This window comes from Arvicanthis niloticus, chromosome 10 (genome assembly GCF_011762505.2).
Source record: "Arvicanthis niloticus isolate mArvNil1 chromosome 10, mArvNil1.pat.X, whole genome shotgun sequence".
In the NCBI taxonomy this organism is placed as follows: domain Eukaryota; kingdom Metazoa; phylum Chordata; class Mammalia; order Rodentia; family Muridae; genus Arvicanthis; species Arvicanthis niloticus.
Genome location: NC_047667.1, coordinates 68,845,430 through 68,870,701, shown reverse-complemented (window position 1 = coordinate 68,870,701; position 25,272 = coordinate 68,845,430).

Sequence of the window (25,272 nt, the reverse complement as noted above, 5' to 3'; positions counted from 1 at the left end):
TCTAATTTTGCGAATCCTGTGAAACAGATAAGACAGTAACAGACATATCAGGAATATACTTGCAGTCTTACCTTAATAGTAGCATATGATTTCTTCTGCATATCCATAAAGATATTTAAAGACATACCATTTTGTGTATTTTCTTTTTAAATATAAAAAGTGTCTGGGGTGAAGAATAAAAGTAGAAGCTTGATACCAATGAAAAACACTTCAAATCCATATGGTGTAACATGAGTAAAACAGATAGACACTCTAAAGTTTATATATTTGTTGTCCATGACAATCTAAAGTAAATCTCTGTCAATCTATCCTGGGATATCCAGGATGACAGTTTAGTGCTGCAGAGCCCATTGGGTAACATTGGAAGCTGCCCATAATTTTCTTGTCTCCATGACCCACTTGGTAGCAAACCACTCTAATGGACTACCACAAATAATATCCTGAGATAACAAAGAAGAGACTCATCATAGATTTTGGACATCACAGATTTAGAATGTGTATAATCTTTGTTCTTCACAGAATTAAGGGGATTTTCTCACTTAAGTTGACTTTTTCTCGAATCATCAATGCATATTCACCCAATATTTGAAATAATCTACTACCAAATTTTGTATTTTTATTATGCTTTGTAGTTCTTGGGAGAGGAGTTGTAAAATAAAGAGGGATAACATCTCCAGTATTGTTTCCTCTTCAAAACCCCTCTTTTCATCCCACTTTTGGTTTTAACTTTAATCCTTTGGATATTGAGCAACATTCTACCCAGCAACCAAGTTTCAGGTGAGGAACCAGAGCTATACTTAATACACTATAGTGACGTGTTACTGTTCTCACCATCATCTTGAGGATATTATCCTACCATGGATGTCAAGCACACTGAAAGTGGATAAGACACCAAAGACCAGCGTTAACTCATGCAGTCATCTTGGGTATGCATGATTATGTTTTATCTTATATATAGAAAACTGGAAAAAAGGGCTAGTCAGTTTGTTTAGGCTTAATAAAAAGGTGACAGTCAAATAAGACATTTGCTAGTACATAAAAAGAAAGAGAATTTTTTGCATCATTAGTGGTAGAGAGAGCCAGAGTACCCATATTTAAAATGAAGAATTTTTAAGATGAATTTGTGTTACAAAATTTGCAGAGTCCCTGATCTCTTTTAAATTGGATGATGAAGATAGTGAGACTAGAATTTCAACTTTTCATGTCTGCTAAAGATGTATCTAGAAAATGCTATAAGTTTCAATAAGACTAGAGACCTCCCCTTATATTAACATTGAATGAAGCAACCCAGTGGAAGAAAACGGGTCTCAAAAGCAGACCAGAGAATCAGAGACAGGTCCGCTCCCAGGGTTAGGAGTCCAACAAGAAGACTAAGATACACAATCACAAGTTATATGCAGAGGACCTAATACATACCCATGCAAGCTCACTAACTGTCAGTTCAGTCTCTGCACGACACTATGAGGCGAGGTTAGTTAATTCTGTGAGATTTCTGTGGTTTTCTTGAATCATTAGGATTCTACAACACTCCTTCCCTATTCTGCAGGATTCTCTGAGCTCTTCTTTATATTTGACAGTGGGTTTCTGCAGTTCTTTCCATCAGTTTTTAGATGAAACCTCTATGATGACAATTGGGTTAAACAACAATCTATGTGTATAGCAGATTATCATTAGGATTTATTTCACTCACTTTTTCCCCCAGTCTTTTTAGATTCTATCTTAGGACTCTGTTCTATCCACGCTTTGTGTCCTGGCCCTCCAGGCAGTGTCATGAGTTGGCTCCCTATCATAGCACAGATCTCAAGCTGGACTACTCATTGGTTGACCTCCCTTACAACATATTTTGTAGGTAGGACAAATGATATGTCAAAGGTTTTGTGGCAAGTTGGTATTCCAATTTCTCTACTGGAAATCTTGTCTGGTTACAGGAGATGGTCAGTTCAGTCTCCATATACCCTATTACAAGAAATCTTAGCTAGGGTTACCCTCATAGTTTCCTTGGAGTTTTTGTTGAATTAGTTTCTACCATGCCCCACAAATGTTCCCTGAAATCCTCACTGAAAGCACCCTCCCCCCCCCCCCCAAAGGAAGAAATCCGAAAGCCAGACAGGTGATTTTAGGACTGAATGTTACCAGACTTTCAAAGAAGAATAAAGATTATTCCATAAACAGAAGGAACATGGTGAAATTTGTCTTATGAGGTCACAGTCACGCTGATAGCCAAACCATGAAAGACTCAACAAAAAAGAGAGAATTACAGAACAATTTCCCTCATGAACACTGATTAAAAAATAATACAATATTCAAAAACCAAATTCAAAACCAAATCCAAAAGTTAATCCGCTTGACAACATAGGCTTCAATCACAGAGAGGCAGGAATGTCTCAACATACAACAGTTGGTTGACATAATATACTATATAAACAAACTGAAAGATAAAAGCCATGTGAGCATCTCAGTACATGCTGGAAAAGCCTTTGACAAAGGCCATGAGCCCTTCACAATGATCTTGGAGAGGTCAGGGATACCATGGACATACCTATATATAATAAAGGCAAGGCTCTCTACTCTTCTCATACCTATTGAATACAGTATTTGTAGTTCTAGCCAGAGCTTGTATTCTCTCTCTTTTTTTTTTTCCAACTAAGTTCACTTAGTGATGTCAATATGTTCATGGATGCATGGCCACCGCCTCGAACATTTGCCTTATATTAATGTCCACATCTGAAGAAAACGGAATCTTCCTCCCCTAGCAGCTATCACTTACCAACAGCTTTTTGGCCAGCTGTGAATCTTTATTAGTCCCTCCTACATCCATGTTGAAATTTGAGTGAGTTTTGTGCTGACTTGGAAAATTGAGGTTAAATAAATAAATAAATAAATAAATATTTATCAAGGTGTTGCAAACATTAGGCAAATAATATGCTTATGATGTGATGGAAGTTAATTGCCTGTTTTTTTCTAAGTAAAGATAAATATTTAGGCTTAATATGCATTTTCTTTAACAATAAAAATATATTCTTAAAACATATCTTGGTCACATGGAGATAAGCCTTTGTTCTTTCCATTGGTATCAACTTTAAATATCATCCTAAATATCATTTAAACTCGCCATTTATATTAACTATAGGTATATTTTACTTACCAGTAAAAGGGACAAAAATAAGCCAACTCAATAAAAAACACAAAGATCACTAAAATTTTCATAAATTCCCTTGCCTTTTGGTAAATTACCTACCACCTGAGCTGTTGTCGAAGTCTTATATCTTGGGTTCTGCTGAGAAACCAGAAGTCCTGATTTAGAGAGCATGCTCAGGAGGCTCCCTGGATGGGAAAATCGGCATGTTAGAACAAAAAATGCTATGTGTGGCTCCTAAGTTCTCATACTTATGACACATCTCTTGTTTATGTTCTCTTTATAATGACTTGTAAGACTTGACTTTTGTTGTATAGAAGATATTTTATTCTCACCAAGAGATCATTTCTTATAACTATACCATTCCTTCGGAGTTCCTATATTTTAACATAAAAACAGTTTTTAAAGTGAGGATATAATTTATTCTTTCTGTCTTCAAGAGCACCTTTTGTGTGCTAGAGTAGTTTAAGTTTGCTAATTTTATAATTCTTAAATGTATAATTTAGGAATAAATGCATAGGGGAATTAAGACTAGATGGAAATGGTCATTTTCTCTCATTCATTTAGATAGCTCAATTTTTATTTTCATTTTAGATGACCTTATTTGCCTCTTTTATCATTTTACGTGGAGAGTGTTATTCAACCTATATTTGTTTTAGACTTACTTTTGGATCTTAAATAAATATTAATTTTTTAGTACTGGAAATCCATATAGTTCAATAGTTCTAGATATTTTATTACATCTTAAATTATTATTTAAAGTTTAAAGTCTTGATATTATGTAGTTGCCAAATGCCTACAATACAAAATGAACTCTTCCCATTTTCTTCACACAGATTTTCATTTTGATATTAAAGTTTTGTCTGTCTGTAATATAAAGTATTACACAATCTTTTTTTATTGTGTTGTTGATTGAATTACATCATTTGTTTTTGTGGACATCTAAGAGCAATTAAAATTGATTGAGGAGTCAAATAAATTAGAAACAAATCAGATAATTCATCAGAAGCTTCTGAAGAGATACATATTGACACATTAATTGCTTTTTAAAGTTAAATAAAACTTATAAGTTTTGAAGAAATCAGCTTACTCTACAACATTCTAGATTAGTAGGAAGTTTAATGAATAAAATCCGTGTTAAAATTTAAATTTGTAAAGTGATTCAGCTATTTGGCTAGAATTATATGACTACTGTTTTCCATGTTTTTACAGATAAAGAACTTAAAAATTCCAAAGTTATATTTGTTAAAGCTTATTCATGAAGATATTATTGTAGCTTACAAAACTAAAACATTAATGCTTAGAAATTTATTCGTATTATGAAATAACATAAAAGATGTTTTGAAACTTGCTAGTCATACAGGTTTATTTTTTGCATATTTATTTCAAATAAAAGAAATGTTGAAATACAGTGAATATATTAATGCTAAGAGTTATAATGTTAAAACAAAATTAAAAATTTGAAATTGAAAATTGAAAAATTTATTTATGGAATCTAGAGAAAAATGGAGCTTTTCCCCCAGATAATGCAAGAAGCAAAAATTTAGAAATTTTGTATTTCTGCCTTCCATTTATAGGTGATCTGCCACCATTTTTCTATGGGGCTTTGTGGCTCTTGACACAGGTCACTGACCCAGCTCTTCTACAATGCCTTACTTTAAATGAACTCAACTACTGGGTTTAAAAGAAGTGTCTGGACAGCAACCATTCAGCCAGAACCATAATCATAGTGGGGCTGAAAAGAGTAGCTAGCCAGCTTTCGCCAAGCTGCATTTCCGTGATGAAAATTGTAACTTATCAGGACTACTTGGAGAAGATAGTGTATTTATAAGTTCTTGCAAGACCTTTACTGTTTTGATCCTAAAATTTAAAAAGTTAAGCCTTCTGAATAAATAAACATATTTCTTATTTTATCCCAGTGAAATTGCTGTTCTCCTACTTAATAATCTTAACCTCTTCATAGAATGAAAAAAATCACTATTATCATTGCAAATGATATCTTTGACAAAAGAAGTAATCAAAATTCAGAAGTAATAGCAGTAGACATTTGGATAATCAGTTATTACGGACTTGGGAGAAACAGCATTATCTTGAACAGCAATAGCACAAAACAAACTAAGAAGTAAAGGAATCTATGAACCAAAAAATATTAGAGAAGGTGTAGACAGGTAAAAAATAAAAGTTTAGTTTTGACAGTATATAAAAGAATCATCATTTATAGGAACATAATAGGATAAATTAAAATATTATAATTTAAAATATAAATAAACTAGTTAGAACTTCTCTCTCTCTCTTTCTTTCTATGGAAATAGATGATTCATACTATCTTCTTTTTTTCTTTGAAAAAAGTATCAGCAGTTTGAATATATTTATATGCATTAGATCATTAAATCAAAGCAAATAAAATCCTGAAGCAAAAAGTACATTATGAATTTGAGTATTCCACGGGGTTGCCTAGAAAACAAAATATCAAAAGAAAAGAGGTATACTTAGTGTATGATACTATGCACATATAGCCTGACAATTATTCAATAGTAAATCGAAGGGGCATGGAAATAGGAAAATGGGGGTGTTGCCAAAGCCTCTTTCATTTGTTTGATTCTGTCAGCACATTGCACATATCTCATGATTTGCCTATTAAATTAATATATATGTTTGTGGAAAATCTCAGGGTGTTGATCCTGAGATTAAATCAATAGAGCCAGCCTGGGATTGGAACATATTGACAAGACACATATGTAGCATGCATAGGCCTTGTGATGGGTTGTGATTGTTCAGAGGTTAGTGCACTTACAAGGAAGACCATCAATCTGAGTTTATTCTCTGGAATCTATGTAATTATATGATGGAGATTATCCTTTGTCCTCTACATGAGTACTCAATATTGTACATGACCCCACACATATAGTGTGTGTGCGCACGGGGGGGAGGGGGAAGGGAGAGGGAGACAGAGACACAGATATAAGTAAACATAACAATGAATAAACAGGCTCTTATCATCTCTCATTTTAATTGTAATATATCAGTCTTTAAATTAGTCTTTTTTGAATGAAATATATATATATATATATATATATATATATATATATATATATACCACATGCTAAAATACATAAACTATATTATAGTTTGAGAGCCAAGATAGGAATGTTATTCATGGAGATCAGCTGAACAAATCATAGTCTGTGATCTTAAGCCTTTCTAAGTTTTAGTGACCCAGGGAAGCAATATACAAGAAAACAAAATTATGAATGACTTAATCATTTTTAGGAATTTCCTTAGTGACACAGACATGTGTCACAACATTTAGACATTATAACATAACAATCATTACATAACATGTAGATTGGTTTGAATTTATCTCCTAAACATTAATCAACTTTCACAGTCCTCTTTTAAAGATTGTTTTATGTTTTTATTATTTAAATCAATAATGTATTTAATCAATACATTTTAATCATATTATTTCTCCTTCCCCAAGTCCTCCAATATCTTCCCCACTTACTAACTCATCTAAATTCATGTTCTTTCTCCTCTGTAAAAATACTCCTGCCCTAAACACAGGAAGACAAACATAATTAGAGCAGGAAAATATACTTTCTGAGCTCAGCCCTAGCTATGTAATCACACATTTTGGGTATGGGTCTCATCTCATCCCTTCATCTGAGGAAATAAAGCCAGCATTAACACATTATAATTAATTATCTAAGAGTAAATTGTAAAATAGGTATGGGAGAAATAGTATTTTCTAAAAATTATCAGAATTTGATTAGAAAGAGTTCAAAGAGAGTGAGGAACAATACTGTGAGTTTAGAACAAGAAATGAGTCACAATTACAAATTAAGAAGAATTTAAAAAATCAGATGAAAACAAAATCAGAGAAGGGCCTAAATGCTATGAAATGATGAAGTAGGCAGAGGTTTTCAGAAACTAGAGGTTGAGACATATTAGCTAAGTATATTGAAATCACATAGAAACATAAACTTTCATTTGATGTGTAAATGTATATATTACATTTCTTATAATGTAATTAAATTAAAATTTTTAGTCTCAATTAATTAGCATTATTTCTTAGCATAAGATCCTAATATGAATTTATTATCTGTTGTCATCTTAGATTAGTGATTTCTGATCAAACAGCATTTGTAACTATCATGGCATTGCATTTAGAGTCTTGGAAGTTGGTAAGCAACTGACAAACTATGTATAAAGTTAGAATTAAAATTTTGCACAATATCCTAGGAAATTGTGTATTTGATGTTCATTCATTGTAATATACATATATGTATGTGGTCTTTCCAAAAATAATTTGAAGTTAATGTTTTCTGATCTAAACAATGTTGTATTTTAAAACAATATTTTGTTTGATAAGTAATTGTATTAAATAGATAATGAAAATAAAATTCTATCTTCAATGAGTATTAGTTAAATTTAAAATTTTTAAAAGAAAATTAGATATATCTTAATATATACCTTTAAATGTCTTATAACATTTAAAATATTTATTTTTTTTTAATCCTCGTAAATATATGGTCAAGAAATACCCTAGAGGGAGGAAAGAGAACTTGTAGAGTTCACCTCTAGTAACATGACAGAGCCTCAAGAGGAGCGATGCGGTCGCTATCTCACAGTCAAAAACTCCTACCAAGAATTATTCCTTTCTTAAATAACTTCAGGAACAAAAATGAGGAATAGACTGAGGGAAAGGAGGCCAAAGTCGAGATCCTGTTCAGGGGGAGGCCCCAAGGCCTGACACTATTACTGATGCTATGGGGTGCTCACAAAAAAGGACCAATCATGACTGCCTTCTGAAAGACCTAACAAGTGGCTGAGAGTCAGATGCAGATATTTACACCCAACCAATGCTGGGTGATGCTGAGGTTGAATTAGGGAAAAGATGGAAGAAGCTAAGGAGGAGGGAGACCTTATAGGAAGACCAGAAGTCTCAACTAACATAGATGCTCGGTATCTCTCAGACACTGGACCACCAACCAGGCAGCATACACCAGCTGATATGAGGTCCCGAACAGATATACAGCTGAGGACTGCCAGATCTGGACTCAGTCAGAGAAGGTGCACCTGACCCTCGAGAGACGTGGAACCCCAGAGGGTGGGGAGCTCTGTTGGGGTAGGAGGTGGTGTGGGGATATCCTCTTGGAGAAGGGGGGTAGGTTTGGGATGTGGAACAGTTAGAAGGTGATCCTGAAAGGGGATAACGTCTAGACTGTAAAAGAAAAAAAGAGAATTAAAGAATAAAAAAATAATTTTTAAATAAATAAATAAATGGTCAAAGGATGTTGGTTTTTCTGTGACATTGCTTTAAGTCTTCAAATAGTAAAGGTATAGGGTACCTGTACATCATTTAGTATGTATCAGGCATCTGTTAAGCATGTTTAGTGTTAAACTGAAGTATAACATAACCCATAGCTGAACACATCAGATTTTGAGACCTGGAGAGTTTTATAAAATCACATAGAAGTTTTCATGAAAGTTGCATATCCTGCTTGGTTATATATGGATTTCATTGACTTTTTCTAAATTGACTCATTAATTTAAAGGACTATATGATTGATTTTTTTCTCTGTTGAATAGAACAGCTAGATCTATTACATCTCTAATCACTTAGTAATGCACAGGAACCCATGGACATTACATTTTATATAGTATCTTGTAAATAAACTGTCAATTATAACTAGTACCCAATGGGATTGCATTGCTGTTCAGTTTTGGGTCTTTCAACACTGAAAATATTTGAAATACATATTGACTTATGATATTAAATAAGAACTATATTAAATATATGGATAATTCATAACTATATAACATTTTTATTTGAACATTTTGTTAGAAGCTATTAGCAACTTCTATATTTAAATTTATATATTCAGAAGTCATATACAAAAGACACTGCCAAACTGCTGGTAGCAAAGACTCTTTAACATGGCCATGACTATGATTATATATACCAAAATTAAGGAGAATATATGTTATTTAAACAGGACATGTACTTTATAGAATTTGAATAAAGGATAAAGATAACAAAATACCCATCTTACTATACCATCAAAATTAATATATGCAGTGATTGCATAGAAAATACACTTTCACATTTATATTGAAATATCATACTCTGATTTAGAATGAAGAACCTCAATTTTGAAAATACAGTGTATAGTAAAAATAATCACATTCAATTTATTTGTAAATACACTAACTGAAACAGTGAAATGCTTTTTATGCCTGTCTATATTTTATTTCTGAAGGAGATAGTAGTGTCTTGTTGGCTGTTGACCAGTGAGTCGTCTGGGACTGTTTTTAGCATCTAGTATGAGTCTATACTGATCTACCACAGACTTTCATCTTGACCTGCATTACATAAAATATACTATTTCTGGGTCCTTTAATACTTTGCCCACTAACGTTTGTTGTCAGATACAAATACTTAAAGCATTTACCACTTATGATATATGAGGACTGGTGGTTCATGAGACATGAAGAAATGTCACCATTTGGGTATACTACTTCAAGCCATCTGTTATCAATACTCATCTATGATTTAGAAACAGACATTCTTTCAGCTGATAAGAGTATGGGACACATGGCCCAGGTAATGCTTGTGCTATGCAAATATGGTTGTCTGGTCTGCTATATGAGACAAGTTAAAAGTAAAAATACTACAATTTGGGAAAAGAAAGAGTGGGTCTCAGTAACCTTCTAACAGTTAAAACTCAGTAACCTTCTAACAGTTAAAACAGTTAAAACTGTAGCAACCACATATCAGGGTAAAAACATGCACTCAAATATACTATAAATGATAAACACAAGAAGCAAGAACAAGGACTACGTCTGAAAGAATTAAATTGCAAATCACATACATGACTTTCTGACTTGTTGAAGGAAAAGAATCATGGTGTCTATTCAAACCTTCTCGATTATTTGCTGTATGATATACTATGTATGTTTCTAGCAATCTACATTGATTTTCATAAAATTCTCACAGAGAAAAGCCTATGTAGAAATATTAAACTACCATTTATGTTCCTGTTACAAAATATGAAATTGCTAATATGTCTGAACTAAACAAGTAAGGAATGTCATGGGCAAGTCTCTTAACTAGGGTGCCTATTATTGTGATGAAATACCATGATGGAAAGCAATTTGTGTTTGTGTGTATGGGGGGGAATGCTTTATTTTTGCCTACAACTTTATATCACCAAGGAGTCAGGGCAAACATTACAGCAGAGCAGGAATATGGAGGCAAAACTGAAGCAACAGCCATGGAGGAAAATTTTGGGACAAAAAAAAGAACTTTTTTTTCTTACTAATTTACTCCTCATGGCTTGCTCATCTTAATCTTACATTCCCCAGGGACAAATGCACTAGGGTATCTGGGTCCACTCAAATCAATATCAATTAAGAAAGTTTACAACAGGCTTGATTACAGACCAGTCTTGAGGCCATTTTCTCAGTTAAGTTTCTTTTCCCAAAATGATTCTAGCTTCTGTCAAGTTGATGTTGAAAATAGCCAACACAGCTATAGTGGGTAAACAGATTTGAAACTTAAGTGTTTTCATACTTGGAAGTGAAATTATATTTTTTGTAGTGGGAAACTAGAGATGACTGTTTCATAGCGTGAATGTTTAGAGATACTTAAAAGCTATTTGTCTATTTGAGAAAATTTATGAGAAGATTGTAGCAACTTTTTTTTAAGCTTTGAGACCCTAATCCATACTAACAATTATCTAGACATTGTTGATTTCTACATATATCCTGTTGAGTATCAACTATGATGATCAACTATAAATGGGTATCTAATCAACTCATTTCGACCAGAGTTGACACATGTGACTTGGACTAAGGACATTCTCTCAGGAAACTCAGACTTCCTGTAAAGTTATGAGGGAGTAAGTTTTGAGTCATCTTTCTGCTATGATGAGACATGTCAAGAACAGCAGCTTCCCATGGCATTTGGTTGTAAGATCAATTCCATAGCCATAAAGTTGGCCTATTGGGAAGGAGCATGGAATTGTTTCATGATTTCCTATGGTATTTATATAGAGTCTGGTAGTTTAAGTGTCATTTTCTGTTGTTTATCTTTAAAAATCTATATATGATTTTATTCTGTTGTCATTCTGGGGAAATTACTGATTCTCATTTGTATATTAATTCCTACCAAATACTTTACTCTACAACTATGCATTACATTCTACCAGGCACTGGTTATTAGTAATAGAATATAGGGGAAATATTTGATATCTCTAATTTCCTATGAATCTTGGGTTTTCAATAGATGCTTCTTGAAATTTCTTGCTTTTCATCTTGTATGAAATTAAAATTTTTGATAGAGTTTAATCTTTAACTTCCAAGTGTAGGTTTGGGCATTTTATAAAATAATTTGCAAGGATAAAATTTTATGATAACAACTTGGAAAGAATAAGAGCAAAATAATTCAGTGAGATACTGTAGCTACATCAAGAGAAAAATTAAGGTCTAAAAAAGTTATGAAAGTGGTTGGTGATCATATTAAGAAAACAGCAATGTTATCCCAAGTTTTTCTTTTTATTCATACATGATGTTGATTGAACCATTATGTCCCATTCCAAACTTATTTCTCACAGAGTTTCCCTTCATTGGCTCTTCCTGAAAAATAACAGCTGGGCTTGATTTCCTTTCATTTCATCATCTGCTCTGTAAATGTTCCAGAACCCAACTAAAATTACCTAGATTATATATATGTAAAACCTTACAGTAAAATAACAAAAACATAGATGATCGAACAATGCAAGCACAAAGGTAGTTCACATTGTGAGGAGAAAAATGACCATCAGGACCTCTTGTGCTGCTTAACTTCTCTCAGCTACTCTTTTCCTAACTGTGAAATAAATGGATCCATTGATAAATTCTCAAGGTAATTATGTTTAGAACAATCCGAAGAGAGATGCTTAGTATTATTTTTGGCAATAAATGAACAGTCTGCAAATGTTAACTCTCTAATCTCACACGCAGGACCAATTACCATTTTATACACATGTTACAGCAAATAGTAATCAAAATAATAAAACATTTCAAAGAAAATATAAAACATAATCATAAATGAATACCTTCATTCTTATGTTTTCCCAGCACTATTTACAGTAGTTTAAATATGTACTCAAATTATTTACTATTAGATTAGTGTGTGGGGGGCTATAAAAGATTAATAGTTCAGAAACAGCTTACCAAAACAACTTATGCTTTAAAAAGTTTAAATTATTTTAAAAATTTTTCTGATTTTAGTGCATTAATAAAAAACTCCTACTCACCAATAATGCATTAATGTTGCATTAAGGAAAGAAATTAAAGTGCTTATCTTTGGTGGTATTTAACCAGGAGAATGTCTGAATATTTATTATCTACTTCTTTCTCCTTGTGTCCACAATCTTCTTGTCTGCCTAGTGAATGTGTCTGAATCTGTGCCTTCTTGTTTCTTGTGAATCTAACATTGTCCCTATCCCTATGTATTATAAGGTTTTGCTCTAGTTATTGAACATGATGGGAAGCATTACATGATGAAGCATAAAGGATACTTTATAGTACTTTATAAGCTCTTTATAAGGGATTGCATCACAGACTCTAACTTATCCCAACTGACCCAAACAACAAACAATAGTACAAACATCATTAATTATCAAGCAATATTTTCATGTTGTCTTCAACATATATGGTGAATATACATGTTATAAGACTGTGTTCATTCATGTTTACGTTTTGTAGTAAATAATTATCATAACACAGATGCATTATCCCAGGACAGGGGTGTGAAAAAGTACATAATTTAAGACTATAGCTACACATTAGGTAGGTGTTAAAAATTAATTACATGACAAATCCAAGTCAAGTAAAATTGTTAGATTGTTCTCTTAAATGTGGATTAAATGACCTCGAGGTCATGAACTCTGCCTGTGAGGTACAACAGAAGTTCTAATTTTTTACACTATAAGAGAAGTTGTGTCATATTTCATTATGACAGAATTGTTTATATGACTGTATATGAGTATGCAATACAAGAGATACTTAAATCTATATATCTATTTATCTATCTATTCATCTATATATAGTTATGATATAGAATATGCTGCATGAAATAAAACAAACACATGATAGTATTTATTTGGTGAATATTTAAGTGATAAACTTCTAGAGAAAAACAAATATTAGTGTCCAACAGTTGGCAATAACAAAATGGGAAAATATAATAACAGCTTACAAAATGACCCTGAGTTACTAACTCTGCCTGTGAGGTACAACAAAAGTTCTAATTTTTTAGAATATAAGAGAAGTTTTGTCATATTTTATTATGACAGAATTGTTTATATGTCTGTGTGTGAGTATGCAATACAAAGAGATACTTGAATTTATCTATCTATCTATTCATCTATATATACTTATGGTATAGAATATGTTGTGTGAAATAAAACAAACACATGATAGTATTTATTTGGTGAATCTTTAAGAGTTAAACTTCTAGAGAAAAACAAATATTAGTGTCCAATGGTTGGAGAAAACAAAATAAAAAATATAATTACAGCTTACAAAATTTCCATTACATATAATAATTAATATCTGGAAATCTGGTATTCTGTAGAGCAGAGTTTCTTCATTGGACAGGTCTTATACTAAGTCCTTTCCCCACAAAATGTTAGCATTAACAGTACTAATTGAGATGCAAGGAAACTTAGGGAACTATTGGAAACTAAGTATAAGTTTGGTGTTGATAATATTAATAACATGAATGTGTGCATATGCTATCACCAAACATATTAATTTGTATACATCAGATTTGTAAACTGGTCTATAGTTTAATAATAACTTAATAGAGTAGTTAAAACAACAGTACATTACTAGAAGAGAATGGAGATAGAGATTTGTTCTTACCAAAAAGAAAAAAAAGTCCAAAATATTAAAAACAACATCCTGTCAGAGTCTTATCATATTTCATACAGTACACATACTATAAATATTCTTAGCTTTAGCTTTTAAAAAGTATAGAATCTTAGCCATATAATCCCAAAGTCCCTTTCAGATTTATAAAATTATATTGATTAATTATATAGATTTTTCTATACTTACTTGTGTTCTTAAAATATAAATATATGATTTAATTCTACTTACTAATATGGGTTCATTTTTACATTTCTAAACATAATTTCCTGATTAATGATATGGCTTATCAGATAAAAGCAGTTACAGTCAAGCCTGAAATTTAATTTTAATATTCAGAATCCACATGATAAGAGAAATCCTGCTCTCACATGATATCATCCTTGCTCCACAAGTATTTCTGAGCACAATTACAACACATGATTATACTTACAGAACTAAGTATTGAGTAAATAAATATAGTCATTGAAAATATTTTTATTTGAGATAGATATTGAAAATAAAATTTATACCATTTTAGCTCGGAACTATGTATCTCAAAATTAGGTAAATATCTATTCTGTGCTATTATAAGCAAGCCCAGATTTAAAAAGAATCCTTGTGTTTCTTTCATTGTAGATATAGCAATATAACCGTATGTTTACTCTGTAGTTGTTTTCAGAGTTTTTGTACAGGAAATCATGAAGGGGAGGTTAAATCTGCTGCCCTTTCTTTATGTAAACAAATACCATTCTTCTGTGTTATAAATGTATCTTCCATCCATCTTATTTCAGAACTGGTGGAAAACTTTGTTGTTTTCTCTGACAAATGACAGTCATTTACACCTTATCTGAACTCCGTTAGAAATTTATGTGTCCCTAATTCCACACTAACTCCTTGTGTTGCAGACAGCAGTCTTTTCAGGTAAACCTTTGTCTGTATTCTTGTAGTACTATGTTTTATATAACTCTCCATTAATTAACCCTCCTTTTCTAATGTGGGTATAGGATGTGTTAAGAATACCCAAGATATAGTCCATAGAACTCAAAAAGGTCAACAAGCTGAAGGGCCCAAGTGAGGAAACCTCAATCCCACTTGGGAGGGAGAAGAAAGCAATCATGGGCGAGGTGGGGGGAGAGCAAGAGGGGACTTGAAGGGGGGAAAGGGGAACATGATCTGGTATTGAGTGGGAGAAAAAGACAGAAGCCCTGAGGGCCAGCAGAAAGAGTAGAAACAGGCAAACTTGGGAGGTAGGAGGTTGGGCGTACCTTCCAGAATGTACCAGAGACATGGGAGGTGAGAGACTCTCAGGATTCAAAGGGAGGAACCTTAGATAAAATGCCCTACAGTGGGGAGAGGAAACTTGTAGAGCCCACCTCCAGGAGAAAGATAGGGCATCAAGTGAGGGATGGAGTTGCAATCCCACAGTCAAAACTCTGAACCATTACTGTCCCTATGTGAAAGAACTGCAGGGATGGAAAAGAAGAGTAGCCTGAGTCAAAGGAGGTCAAGAAACAAGCTCAAACTGGGATCCAGCTCCAGGGGAGGTCCCAAGGCCTGACACTATTAGTGAGGCTATGGAGTACTCACAAAAAGAGACCTATCATGACTGCCCTCTGAAAGACCCAACAAGCAGCTGAAAGAGTCAAAGGCAGATAGTTGTACCTAACAAATGGACAGAAGCTGCTGACCCCTGTGGTTGAATTAGAGAAAAGCTGGAAAAAGCTGAGGAAGAGGGTGACCCAGTAGAAGGACCAGCAGACAGAATTAACCTGGACCCCAGAGATCTCTCAGACACTGGACCACCACCAGGCAGCATACACCAGCTGATATAAGGGCCCCAACAAATACACAGCAGAGTACTGCTGGGTCTGAGTTCAGTCAGAGAAGATCCACCTAACTCTCAAGAAACTGGAGGTTCCAGGGAGTTTAGAGGTCAGGTGTGTGTGTGTGGGGGGGGGTGACATCCTCCTGGAGTAGGGGGTGGGGAGGAAGTATGGGATGTAGAACAGTCAGAGGGTGGACCAGGAGGGGAATAAAATCTATGGTGAAAAAAAAAAGCTTAAATAAAATTTAAAAATAAAAGCTAAATTTGAATTCAAGTTGGTCTATATCTCAAGTTGTGTGAATTTTAATGTGTTATTTAGAAATATATGTGTTTCCTTAGCTGTGAAAGAGTCATATAATTTCAAAAATAAAACATTTGATGTGCAACACAAGAGATGCATTTAAACACTTAAAGACAGCCTTTAAAATTATAAACTGGTATTTATTCAGTGAGTGTTTTCTCTTTACCAGGTAATTTTCCTGAATGAATCTACATAGAATCTTTTCCACCTTAAAAATCAAATCTCCACATTGTTTTGTTGGTACTTTCCAGTTGAATACCACCTCCTCTTTTTCCTTTTCTATCTGAGCTGAATACAAGTTAGTATACATTGATTGAACCCACAATACCATGAACAATCTTATTGATTTCACCACTCAGTGATTGTAAAACTTAACTTCTTCTTTCTCACTGTCCAAATCCATGTGTTTATTTTCTCACTCAACATTGTTACTTTTCTGTGTCTGTGATAGAACACTGTGACCAAGTGTGACTAATGGTAGAAGTTTATTTTGCTTGTAGTTGTAGAGGGATAAATGTACACCATGCTTGGGAAATATGGAATCAAGGGGCAAGGATGACTGTAGGTACATGAAACTCTCACATTTAAATGCAACATTAACCAGATAGGAAGAGATAGAAATAGATTAGATTAGATTAGATTAGATTAGATTAGATTAGCTTGATAGAGGATAGATGTGATATGACATGATGATATGATATGGGAAACAGATAGATCTGAAAATGGATTGGGGCTGAGGCTTTAAACTCTCAAAGCTTACCTCTAATGAAGTTTAGTGATGACCAACAAGGCGATTTCTCCTAAATCTGCTCAAAGAGCATGACTAGCTGAGGACCAACTATTCAAATATGAATACAATTTCTATTTAAAATGCCAGATTCCATTTCCTGGCTTACATACACTCACTGACATATCACAAAGCAAAACTGCATTCAGCCCACCTTCAAATATTATTTTTTTTATAGTCTCAACACTGTTTAAAAGTTCAAAGTCTATGCTAAGACTCAATGTAATCTTTTAATTATAACTTCTTATGAAATCAAAAGGCCTGGAAACCAGTCTGGTGGTTCCTCAGAAAATTGGACATAGCATTACCTGAGGACACAGCTATACTACTCCTGGGCATATACCCAGAAGATGCTCCAACATATAAGGACACATGCTCCACTATGTTTATAATAGCCTTATTTGTAATAGTCAGAAGCTGGAAAGAACCCAGATGTCCTTCAACAGAGAAATAGATACAAAAAAATGTAGTACATTTACACAATGGAGTATTTACTCAGCTATTAAAAACAATGAATTAGAGAAATTCTTAGGTAAATAAAAGGAAATAGAAAATATCATCCTCAGTGAGGTAACCCAATCACAAAAGAACACACATGGTATTTACTCACTGATAAGTGGATATTAGCCCAAAAGCTTGAAATAGGCAAGATGCAACTCACAGACCATACAAAGCTCATGAAGAAGGAAGATCAAATGTGGATGCCTAGGTCCTACTTAGAAGGAGTAACAAAATACTCAAGGGAGCAAATATGGAGACAAAGCTTGGGATAGAAACTGAAGGAGGGTCCATCTGGAGACCATTCCACCTCGATATCCATCCCATGTGCAATCATCAAAAGTAAATGCTAATGTGGATGTCAGGAAGAGCATGCTGATAGGAACCTGATATAGCTGTCTCCTTACAGGTCTACCAGATTCTGACATATTCAGATGTAGATGCTCACAGCTAACCATTGATCTGATCAAGGGGTTCCCAATGGAGGAGTTAGAGAGAAGACTGAAGGAGCTGAAATGGTTTGTGGCTCCATGAGGAGAGCAACAATACCAACCAACCAGAGCTCCCAGGGTCTAAACAACCAGCATGGGAGCACATAGGGAGGGACCCATGACTCCAGCTGTATATGTAGGGGAGGATGGCCTTGTCAGGCATAGGTGGGAAAGGAGATTCTTGGTCCCATGAAGACTGAACACCGAGTGGGGGTGGGGAATTTGAGGGTGGGAAGGTGGGAGTGGGGGAGGGTAGGTGGGAGTACATCCTCATAGAAGCAGGAGAAGGGGGGATGGGATAGTGGATTTCTGGGTGATGTGGGGAATGGAGTAAGGGGATAAAATCTGAAATATAAATATAATATTCAATTTAAAAAGAAATAAAAAAGCAAATCACACAATAACTTCCAAGAATGTTCCAAGAATAATTTTCAATAATTTCTGCATATTTCCATGCAGAAGGGAAGAAATGCAGGCACAATGAAGACTAAAGCAAGACTTACCCAGCAAGACAAACTTGTAAAAGGCTCATCTCACTTTCTCTGAGTCTGGTTCTTTTCTATGTATTCAGCTCTCCTTGAAAGATATTACATATACACACAGCTCTGGCATCTCCAACTTCTTCTGAGAGTCAAACTTTAGTTTGTCAGCTTCACACAATAGTCTTTTGGTGACTCCTGCCCTCTCAGGTCTTTCAGTTTGAGACTCCCTTCCACATAATGTCTGACATCAGCAGCTCCTTTAAAACACAGAGGATGAAATCAATATGGTAGTTCCTCAGAAAATTGGGAGTCAATCTACCTCAAGACACAGCTATACCACAATAAAGAATATATCCAAAAGACACCTTATCCTACTACAATCTTGTTCATTACAGCTTTATTCATAATTGCCAAAGAATTAAAACAAACTAAATGTCCATCAATTGAAGAATGGATAAAAAAAATGTGGTACATTACACAATAGAGTATTACTCACTTGTTTAAAACAATGGCATCATAAAATGTCAAGACAAATGGATAGAACTAGAAAAAGTCATCCTGAGTGAGACAACAGAGACATAGAAATATTTTTTAAAAAATGTACTCTTATATGTGGATATTAGCTGTTAAATAAAAGATAGTAGTGCTACAATCCACAGACTCAAAGAAGCTAAATAACAAGGAAGGAGGGGCTGAAGGGCATAGATTCATGGATCTCCCTAGGAAAAAAAATAGAACATATATTGTGGGTAAACTGGGTGCAGGCAGGATGTTAGAGGAACAGAGGAAGGGAGTACTGGGAGAGATGACTGGAACTAGTGAGGGAGGGTTTGGGCTAGGTGTAGATACCTAGCACAGTGGAAATTCCCTGGAATCTAGAATAATAACCCTCTTGAAGTCTTCTAGTAATATGAGATATGGAGCCCAAACTGGCCATCTTCTGTAAAAGGCAATTGTCCTAAGAATAGGTCTGGGACATCAACCCAGTCACAAAACCTTTGACCTACAATCTATCCTGCCAGCCAGATGTGCTAGGGTAATGGTGGCACAGAGCTTGTGGGCGTGGCCAACCAATGACTGGCCCAAATTGAGGCCTAAGCTGTGAGAGGGAGCTTATGACATTGCTTGGTGGGTTAGAACCAGAGGCACGACTACCCAGAGACCCAGGATGAACCAAACATGACTGCCAAAAAACAAACAAACACAAAAACTACAACAACATAGGCAATGAAAAAATCCTTAGTGATATTCTGTTATACTCATAGATTGGCGCCTAGTCCAATTGTAATCAGAGGAACCTTATCCAGCAACTGGTGGGAGCAAATGAAAAGCCTATCAGCCACACAATAAGCAGAGCCAGGGTACCACACAGAACATGTGGAGGAGATTATAGGAACCAGAAAGATCAAGAACAGCTTGAGAAAAGAGTTCACAGAATCAGTGAAGCAGGGATCATAGATGCTCACAGAGATTAAAGTGACAAACAAGGGCCTTCTATCGGGTAAATTAGGTCTTCTGCATCTACACTGTGGTTGTGTAGCTTGTGTTCTTGTGAGACTCCTAATTATGGGAGTGGGAGTTGTCTTGGACTCTTTTTGTGTACTTTTGAGACCCCTTTTCTCCTATGGTGCTGTCTAGTCCAATGTTCTTAGGAGGGTTTCTGCCTAGCCTTATTTAACTTGTTATTTGGTAGATTTTCCTGAGAGGGCTGCCTGTATTTATTTATTTATTTATTTATTTATTTATTTATTTATTTATTTAGGAAAGGATTTGGGTACATGGATAGAAGGATTAGGAAGAGTGAATGAAATGAAGGGAAATAGCAGTTGGGATGTAATGTATGAGGGAATTCTTTTTTAATTAAACATAAAAATAAATAAGTAAATAAAAGGGATGACTCCATGGGCTCACTATTATTTCATTCTTGAAACTGGAACCTTCATAACTGGGATGACATTGCCACATTCTGCTCGTATCTTGGGAGGGAGCCATTCCCCACTGGATTCACATCCAGAGTAGTTTTTGTGCAGTTGCTTTTTAGGAGCAAAAAAATCTTAAGTTTTTTTTTTTTTTTTTTTTTTTTTTTTTTTTTTTTTTCTAGTTGAAAGCTTAGCTATTTTTAGGTCTTGTTTTTCCTTTATTACAATGCAAAGCAGGCCTCTTCTTACTGGTGCCAGTCTTCACAAGAATTAAATTTTCTCTTTCATGCTTTGGCTGTAACATTAAGATTCTTAATAACCTTTTTGTCTCCAAACTTTATATTTTGTATTTCATTTTGCAAAATTTTCTCCTTTAAGTGTAGACATGGATAAGAATTATCAATTATAACTACATAAAATTTTTAATAGTACATTTTCTTAAAAATATTCTTCCACAAAGTTTTAGATAATCTAAGTTAGCATGTTCTTAGGACCAGTTCTTAGAAAATTAGTAGAAAAAACATTATCACGGAATTGTCCTCTATCCGTCTTGCTAGTATTGTTCAGTTCTGAACCATTTCAACCAAGCTTGCAACAGTCCCATTGCTTTCAGCATTACTGTTCCTAGGATTCTACTGCAACAGTCCTCTAGGCTCTACTTAAAAAAATTCAAATAATTTTCTAGTCCAAAGTTTTGAAGTCTGCCACATTGAAAAAAAAAATCACATCTACAGTTCACTCTCTGGACAATTTCTATATTAGTTACTTTCCTGTTACTTTTTGCTGTGATTAAAAACACCATGAGCAAAGAAAAATTATGGAAGATGGAACTTATTTAGGCTTATAATTCCAGAGAGATAAGAATCCATTATGATGGGGAAAATGGCAGCACAAAAGGCAGGCATGGCAGCAAAAAAGAAAAACTGAGATGTCATATTTTCAAGTGCAAGAACAAAGTAGAGAATTAGAAATGGTGTGAGGCTTTAAACCATTAAAGTCTGTCATCACTAAAGTAATTTTTTAACAAGTCCTTATTTTCTAAGTCCCCTCCCTCAGACAGTGCCACTGACTGGTGACCAAGTGTTTAAATGCATTAACCTATGATTTCTCATTTAAACTATAACAAATGTCATATCATCTTGGAATAATGAAAGAGTGAGTTTTGCCTAACAAAATATAATAGTAAATAAAGACTGCTTAACAAATTTCATATATGGCAAAACATAACTATTAGGTCACTATTTTCTGAATTAACTACAGGGTTTTATTTTGTTTTACAACTAGGAATGTTGGCAAAATATATGAAGTAATTAAAAGGCCAAGAATCTTTTCATCTTTGTGTACTTACAGACCCGTGAGGCAGGCTCGGATGGTTTGAGAGTGTACCTCATTAGAGCAATATAGCATTTCCTGAACTTCTAATTTGGTTTGAATTTGAAATTACTGGAAAATTTATTTTTCCTTTTGTGATTCCTCATGCTGTAATATTTGCTTACTTCAAACGATTTAGTCCAGGCCAGGCAGTGGTGGCGCACGCCTTTAATCCCAGCACTTGGGAGGCATAGGCAGGCGGATTTCTGAGTTCGAGGCCAGCCTGGTCTACAGAGTGAGTTCCAGGACAGCCAGGGCTACACAGAGAAACCCTGTCTCAAAAAAACAAAAAAACCAAAAAAAAGAAAAAAAAAAAACAAAAAAAAAACAAAAAAAAAAAAAAAACCCAAAAAACGATTTGGTCCTATTTTGGTAGCTAAAGAATCCAAGCAATAGAATTCTATATACATGCTATCAAGACACAATTGGTTTAAAAAAGAAAAAGTTAGGCTTCCCCCCAAAAAGACTAAAAAATGCCTCATAAATTACTATCTTGTTAATAGCCATCTTGTATAGGATAATTTTAAATCACTTTAATGAAAATTTTGTTAATGTTTTACCACATTAGTCCTGTGATGCTTCAATATCTGATACATATATAGTTTTGGTGGTCTTATATCTTATTTAAATATCTTATTAACATCATTAAATTTCACTTACTGAATCATGAAAACATCGTTCAGATTTGTCATGCATATACTTTCACAATCAAGAATTTGACTAATATCTAATTATCAGTGAGTGCATAACATGTGTGTTCTTTTGTGATTGGGTTACCTCACTCAAGATAATATTTTCTAGTTCCATCCATTGAATTCTTGAATTCATTATTTTTAATAGCTGAGTAATATTCCATTGTGTAAATGTACCACATTGTCTGTATTCATTCCTCTGTTGAAGGACATCTGGGTTCTTTCCAGCTTCTGGCTATTATAAATAAGGCTGCTATGAACATAGTGGAGCATATGTCCTTGTTATATGTTGGAACATCATCTGGGTATATTCTGGTTCCTCAGTTATAGGTCCAATTGTCTGAAGAACTGACAAATGGTATGCACTCACTGATAATTGGATATTAGCCCCAAAGCTCACAGTATCCACGATATAACTCACAGACCACATGAAGTTCATGAACAAGGAAGACCAAAGTGTGGGTGCTTTGGCCAGTCTTAGAAGGAGTAACAAAATACTCCTGGGAGCAGATATGGAGACAAAGCATGGGACAGAAACTGAAGGAGAGGCTGTCTGGAACTGCTCCACCTGGGTATCCATCCCTTGTGCAGTCACCAAAGGTAGACGCTGATGTGGATGCCAGGAAGTGCATACTGACTGGATCCTGATATTGCTGTCTCTTTAGAGGCCTACCAGAGACTGAAATATACAGAGGTGGATGCTTACAACTAACCATTGAACTGATCATGGGGTTCCCAATGGAGGAGTGAGAGAGGAGACTGAAGGAGCTGAAAGGGTTTGCTGCCACATGAGGAGAGCAACAATAGCAACCAACCAGAGCTCCCAGAGTCTAAACCACCAGCCTGGGAGCACATAGGGAGGGACCCATGGCTCAAGCTGTATATGTAGGGGAGAATAACAGTGTCAGCCATAGGTGGGTGAGAATGTCCATGGTCCAGTGAAGGCTGGATGCCCCAGTATGGGGGAAATCATGGGTGGGGAGATGGGAGTGGGAGGGTGGGTGGGGACATATGCTCATAGAAGCAGGAGGAGGTGGGATGGAATAGGGGGTTCCTGGGTGGAAGGGGGAATGAGAAAAGGTGATTACATCTGAAATGTAAATAAAATATCAAATAAAAAAGAAAAAAAGAACTTCAATATTTGAAATACAAAACAATCATCAAATAACAATAGCTTTGTTCAGTTATAGAATGTTCCTAAAGCACTCATTGTTTGAACACTTGGTCTTAGTCTGGGAACTTTTTTGATAAACTCATATATAAGCAAATTCTGCAATTCTTTTCCAACTATAATGAACTATATTCCAATAAATCATAAACAAATGTAAAACTGTCTGCCCTTGTCAGGTTTTTAGTCACATTGATGAGAAAGGTGATTTGTACATATACTTTAGTAAAATTGCTTTGCTTAATATTTTGGTACAAGGATAACTCTTCTAGATAATGCTCTATTTATAACTCAATTACATTTTAAAAATTATGATCTCAACTAAAATTTCATCACATTCTCATTTTCCTTCCAATTTCTCACAGCTACCCTCTCTGATATGATGTTTTAGATAAATGCATATATGTGTGTGCATATGAGTATGCACATAAAGACATATATGCAAATAGAACTTTATTCCTGGTGTGCACACAGTTTCAAGACTGACCCCCTATCAATTGAACAACTAATATAAGGGGACTCAACTAATTCTCCTTTTCTCAGTAGTCATTAGCTGCTTGTAGTTCTTTGTTTTAAGGCAGGTAAAAATGAAATAATTCTCCTTCAACACTAACATTTCCAATGGTATTATCAGTCTTCTGGTCCTATTTGTAAAGTCACTTCCGAGAGAGACAATTTCTCAGAAGACTTATTAGTATTCTGTCTTTCACAATTTTTCTGTTCTCTCAGCTGTGATGTCGCTTTAGCCAGAGGTACAGAAATCATGTTATAAATGTATTCTTTGGGGATGGCCTTATTGTGATCTGTTGACCAATGCATTATGTCCAGTTGTGAATTTCTATGGTGGCCTACATTTGCTGTGAAGAAAACTTCTTTATCTTTTATGTTTTTAATTGGATTTTTAAAAGCCTACACTGATTCTGAGTTTCTCAAAGTTTCACATGTAACCCAGTCCCACTCAGCTCCCTGTCCCCTTACATCCACCTTCTGCCCTTGTAACCTCTCCTACAAAACAACACACACATGCAAACAACAAATAAACCAAATGAAAAACTTAATAAACAAAATCAAACAAAACATAGAAAACATCTTGTCATGTAAGCTGTAGTGTGTCACTTTGTGTCCACAGTATACCCCTCTGTCCACACATCTTCACATGCAAAAGTTTCCTGCTGCATCATTGGTATGGTTCAAGGTCTCTGGCCTTTGTGACAGCATCAATTTTGGATCCTTACATAGACTCCTCTGGGCCTTCCCATTGTTACCCTGTGTCATGGAAATCCTGAATTTCTGGATCAGCAGGACAGACCCCTTCATATCCACTAACAGTTCACAGATACATAGATTTTTGAGGTGGGCCAATTTAAAACAAGGGATCTGGGCCTGGGTGCTTTTCTGCTCTCCCAAATGCAGGGTGTGGCAATTGTCAAGGGAGGGGAGCATCACCACATACACATTCCACCTCAAGGCAGCAAAGGCAAAGGTCAGGCCAGCCAGCATTCCTGACCTCTTATTTTTATGGCCAGCTCCTCTGAGCCCCACCACAAAGGCCAGATCTACTGTGATCTCTAGCTCTCATGACTCTGGGGCCAGCATTCCCAACTCCAGGGGTGGCTATGGGTAGGCTGGGGAGCTGGGGAGGTTATTAGCTCAGCACCTTTGACCCACCACAGAAGAAGGGAGGGGTCAGCTCTGCCTTG